A 6000-nucleotide genomic window follows, 5' to 3' on the forward strand; every position below is an offset into this window, starting at 1 on the left:
AAATCATTGTGATTAAAAGACCAGCATTATGGTCCAAATTAAAAGAAGGAAGAAAGCAAATGCTGCATGCTTCCCATGGACACCAACTCACTCCATGGTTGGAATTCAAATTTGATTAAATGGAGTTAATGCCTTGGTAAATGGAAAGAGAAAATCTGAAATTGATTTAATGGCATTTATTGAGTTATGCACGTTACAAGGCAAAAGCATGGGAAGTGGGCTTAATTGATTTTAATTGATTATAATATTATATCACACATTACTTCCATAGCTTTCCTTTTTCTACTCTCTCTTCTCTCTCTTTGCATTCGGTCACCTCACTGTCAGAGAAGAAGATAGTATAAGCAAAGAAGGAAGCAGAGGCTAGACATGGGTAATGTAAACATAACTCATTTTTTATTTTATTCTTTAGTTACATTACAAGCTTTTCTCTGTTCTCCCTCCTCTCTCTTTCGGTCTTGTCTAGCAGGAAAAGAGGGATGAAGCAAGATATCAGAGAAGCTAGTTACAAGGAAGAGGCCATTGTGATGATGGCATCAAGAAAAATAAAATCTGAAGTATGGTGTGGTTGAGATTTTTGCCACTAATGGTAAGATGTGGTGAAGAAGAATTAAGCTCTCCATACCAAAAATGGTGGAGATCCACTTCGGTCAGAGGAAGAAGATCCTTGGAGGGATGGCTCGTCTCTACTTTTGCTCAACAACTACAAGAGGTAGCTACTGTAGCTACATGGAGGATGAGGCAGAAGTTAGAGCAGGAGGAGCTGTCATCATCAAGAATTCATCAAGGGCTAGGAATCCTTCTTGGAGTGCAAGTCAAGATGGAAGGCCCGGATTGATGAAGCTTGGTGTAAAGGGAAGACACAAAGGTAATTGCATGTTGGGTTTTACATTCGGTTTCCTCTCCTCTCTCTCTGGCCGAACCGGTTTTGGTTTGAAGAAGAAGAAGTTTAGCTTAGTTCAACAGTTTCAACCGTGGAGGCTTCCCCTTCTATAAATAAGGGAGAATAGCCAAGGCTTGAAGCAAGGAGTGAGAGTGCAAGGCACAGAGTTCTCATAGCTACCTTAACTAACAGAAGTTCTTCTCTTTCAATATTCTTCATTTTGTAATTTTTCTGTTTAGTTTTGTCTGTCTTGAGTCTCATAGAAAAAGGCAAACAGTGAGGTTTGTAAGAAAAAGTCATAGAGCAGAAAAATGCAGAGTATACAAAATTAAAAGAAAAAGCCATAGATGTCCTTAGAGGTCCTTTGTACACCTGTGTTGTGTTTCATGATTCTGTGGGAATCCCCTTGCAAGTTGGGTTAGCACTTAGCAGTTGAAAGCTTGGTAGGTGGCCAAGTCAAGTTCAGGATTGGGGTTAGATTCTGGACTTGTCACGGATAGGAAGGATAGTTCCTATGGAGAATTGGTGTATGTAATCATGATGATTATAGTGAAATTTCATCATTGTTGTGATGGAGACTGGATGTAGGCTGCATTGCACTTGGCAGCTGAACCAGGATACTTCGTGGTGTGATTCTCTCTTTCTCTTCTACACCATTTCTGTTTCTGCTGCATAGGAGATAAAACTGAAAAATATCTCTTTCCTGGTTACAAGATAAAAAGAAAAAGTCTCGTAGCTAGGTACGAGACAAAAAGCAAAAAGTCTCCAGAAGTTATTTCAAAGGCCAGCAAGTGTTAATAAGTAAAAAGGGGGCTAAGATTCAATCCCCTTTCTCTTAGCCACTGATAAACCATCAATTGGTATCAGAGCTTGGTCTCAAAGAGATCAAGCTTTGCAGCTTGGAGAAAAGATCCAGATGACCAAGAACAGTGGCTCAAACTTGGTGTCCTACAATCTGACAGAAGGACAGTCAAGTAACATACCTCCTCTTTTCAATGGGAAAAACTACACCTATTGGAAGGAGAGAATGAAGATTTTTGTGCAAGCAGTAGATTACAGATTGTGGAAGATCATCCTGGAGGGTCTCAATATCCAACCACCACAAGTGCTGAAGGAGTAGTCTCCCTTAAACCCAAAGCCAGTTGGACCGAAGAAGACAGAAAGAAGGTGGAGCTCAATGCCAAGGCTATCAACTTGCTCAACTGTGCAATCAGCTTTGAGGAATACCGACGGGTATCACGATGCACAACGGCAAAGAAAATCTGGGACAAACTTCAAGTCACTCATGAAGGAACCACCATAGTAAAGAAGACCAGGATAGACATGCTGAACAGGGAATATGAAATGTTCTCAATGAAGGAAGGAGAATACATAGATGAAATGTTTGAAAGATTCAACATCATCATTGTTGGTTTGGATGCTATGGGGATTAAGTATCCTGAATCTGTGCTTGTGAGAAGAGTCTTGAGGTGTCTCACAAAAGAGTGGGAAACAAAGGCATTGATAATATTTGAGAGTAGTGGTCTTGATTCCATGACATATGATGATTTGAGAGGAAATTTACTTGCATTTGAAAATACATATTTGAAAAAAGATACAAAAAAGAAAGAAATAGCTTTCACATCTGTCACTAACCCCCTGGATGATGAATTCAGTGATTATTCTTCTGAAAATGAGTTTGTTTTGTTTGCCAAAAAATTCAGGAAAATGGTGAAACTCAAGGAAAGAAGCAAAGGAAGCAGCTCTAGGAAACAAAAGAAAGATTTCAGCAAGGTGACCTGTTACAACTGCAAAGAAACTGGCCATTTCAAATCTGATTGTCCTAAATTGAAAAAGGAAGATAAGCCTAAGTTCATTAATCCCAATCTTTTATCAGTTATCATTAACTTAAAATCTTCAATTCTCCATCTCACTCAAACATATCAGTTTAATCTACTCAATACACTCTCACTCATTCCAGAGCCTAAGAACTAGTTAGCGGACCTTAAACAGGGATTACAGAAGTAAAAAGGCAGATTGGATTGGCAAAACAATTAAAATCAACATTTTCTGAAAAATAGGACAGTCATGCACAGAGACGGATCCACTCGTGTGGGTGTGGGGGCAAGCGCCCCATTACAATTTGGAATTTTATTGAGTAGTATATAATAATAATTTTTATTTACCCCATTAAATTATTAAATTTGACCCCATAATAATTTTTATTCAACTTTCGACACTTGATAGCTAATTTGAAAACTTCATATTAGATGTCCATTATAATGATCAATTTTCAAATTTAAATAAAATTGGTCTTCTTTCTTAGAGATCGACTCAAAAGAATATTATCTATCCATTTGTGTTCCTTCTTTTAAAATTAGCTTTAGTTTTTTTTCATAATAACTACACTAATTGAATCTATGAATATCATCAAGAGCTAATTTGTATGAAAGTTGAATTTTAAATGATTGTTTAACGACATATACAAAAAAAAAGACATTTTAATTATATTGTCAAGATTTCAAAATATAAAATATAAAAAATTAAATTTTAAATTATACGTTATTATTTAAATTACTATTTTAGTATTTTAATTTGTAATTAGATATTTTGAAACCTAATCATATTTTACAATAATAAAATATAATTATAACAACAATTATGCTACGTATACATAAAATAATCACTTGTACAGAATAAATCTTAAAATATAAATTTTAAAATACAAAATACATATTAAAAATAAGTTAAATGATATATATATATATATATATATATATAAAATAGATAATTTGATAGCTAATTTTTTCTGTAAATGTAATATTTTTATTATAAAATTTATTATAATGTTATATATATTTTCCCCCCACTATCAAAATTTTCTGAATTCGTCACTAGTCGTGCATATGCATGCCTCGTGCGTACGCACGAGTTCCCTTTGGTGCATACGCACGGAAACGCACACAAAAAATATTCAATTTTGTAATGCAAGTCGTGCGTGCACAGGACTTGCCTTTTGTGCGTACGCATGGTATGCGCACGAAACTCTTTCAATTTTGTAACACCCCTCATGCATATGCATGGGTCCTGCATACGCATGACCTCAGTTTTCTGCAACTTTTGCATAATTTAGTTTTTAATCATAAACTTTTAACGTGCATAACTTTTTTGTTAAAATTTTTTTTCGTCCGTTCTTCGAACGTCATAAACTAAACAAACCCAATTTTCATTTAAGACAAGTTCAGCAAAATTTAAGGGCCCGAAAATCAAGTTATGGCCCGTCGAAGTTGGTCAAAAATTCATTTTTACCAAAATCTATAAAATACCAATTTTCACAAAATCTCCATTCAATTCAATTCAATTCAACACCACTCAAAAATCATTTCAAAGCATTCTCAACATTCATTTATCAATTCCTACCCATCCAATGCCTAACCAACCCAAATCCAATTTTCAATCAAGTTTTTTACACGTGGCACTTATACATTCACAATTCACAACCAACACAACAATTCAATCATCCAACTCATTCCCATTATTTCAATAACAATTCACATATGGCAATTGCTACTAACTTACCATAACTTACCAAATAGGAGATACCTCACCTTATCACGGCCTTAAACCCAAATTCTCACATCAATAATCATAATAGGCAATTAAACCACATAATTATAATTATGCACACATACTCATATATACATCCATATCATAATTCAAGTTATCATCCAATCAATTAATTACCACAACCATCAAACATAACATTTACATTAATCCATCATTCTAGCACATCAATAATCATACATACTAATTTATGAGACTCACATAATCTCCAAATATGTAATTTTTATATCGATATCGATTTATAACAATACTTAGTTATAAAATGGTTTTTAAAAAAACCCCTACCTCGTTGACGGTGGTTTTTTCAACACTTAGATTCTCTTCTCGATCACACCCAAACTTCCATGGCACTAAACCTCCACCAAGTACTCCGAATCAAGCCAAGCCACAAAATCGTAACACAAACTCAACCCAAGTAAGCTATCATTCCTTACTAAATCTAATTACACCAATATTCACATCTCAAGCTAGGGTTTCATACATAATTAGGGAAAATCAAAGAGAAAGAGTTCTCTTACCTTGTACCACGTATTCATGGGTCAAAACTCCGCTAAAACTCAAGGTTAAGCTTCTCCTAAACATCAAAATCTAAAAATCTTAACACCACATACCCAAAACACAAAATCAGAGGAGAAACAAAAAATAGGGCAAGGATTTTAAGGTTTCTTACCACAATATTTTGATATATTGAAGAAGAAGCTGAGACAAATGTGTAGTCCTAAACGGATCGTCGATTGAAGCTACGAATTGAAAGTTATGGGTATTTGAATGTGGTGAGTAATAGCGAGAAGGGTTTGTTCCTCTCTCTCTCTCTCTCTCTCTCTCTCTCTCTCTCTCTCTAAAAGGGACGAATGAGTTGAATTGTTGAGTTGAATGGATTATAAGCCTTGGACTTGGGCCAACATGGGTCCGTTTGTGATTTCTGGTCCGTTGGCCCTTTCTTGAGGCAAAACTTTTAGAATAAGTGTCTGAATTTTTATTTTAATATTTTTTCTTGCCATTCATAAAACAAAGCTTAAATTTCAAATAAATCATATTTTATTTTTTTTAAAATATCCGAGATCTTACATCCTTCCCTACTTACAAAAAAATTTGTCCTCGAAAATTATCATAATATACAAAATATTACATAGCTTATTATCTTTTACCAAAACATGAGAAAAAACATAATAGAGTGCAATTTAACAAAGATGTACAGACGTGGCTATATATACCAAACAGAGTGTCAAACCACATCTCAAGAAATCTGAGTCAAAGAATTTCGACAGAAACAATTGAAAACATGGTGTCTTAGGCCGAAACAGGTTCAAATTGAATAAGAGAAGTACAGAGTTCACAAACAATGCCAATTAGGGTCCATGAAGAAAAGCGAATGCAAGACATGAAGTAAAAGAACCAATCGCTTTTCAAGAAAAGGCAGTGAAACAAGAAATTTCAGGACAAAGAATAGAGGAATAAACAATTCGTAAGATCACGCGGCATGATCCAAGCGCATTCATCAACTCAAACCAATC

This window comes from Arachis ipaensis, chromosome B6 (assembly GCF_059453495.1).
Source record: "Arachis ipaensis isolate K30076 ecotype BB chromosome B6, ASM5945349v1, whole genome shotgun sequence".
NCBI lineage: Eukaryota > Viridiplantae > Streptophyta > Magnoliopsida > Fabales > Fabaceae > Arachis > Arachis ipaensis.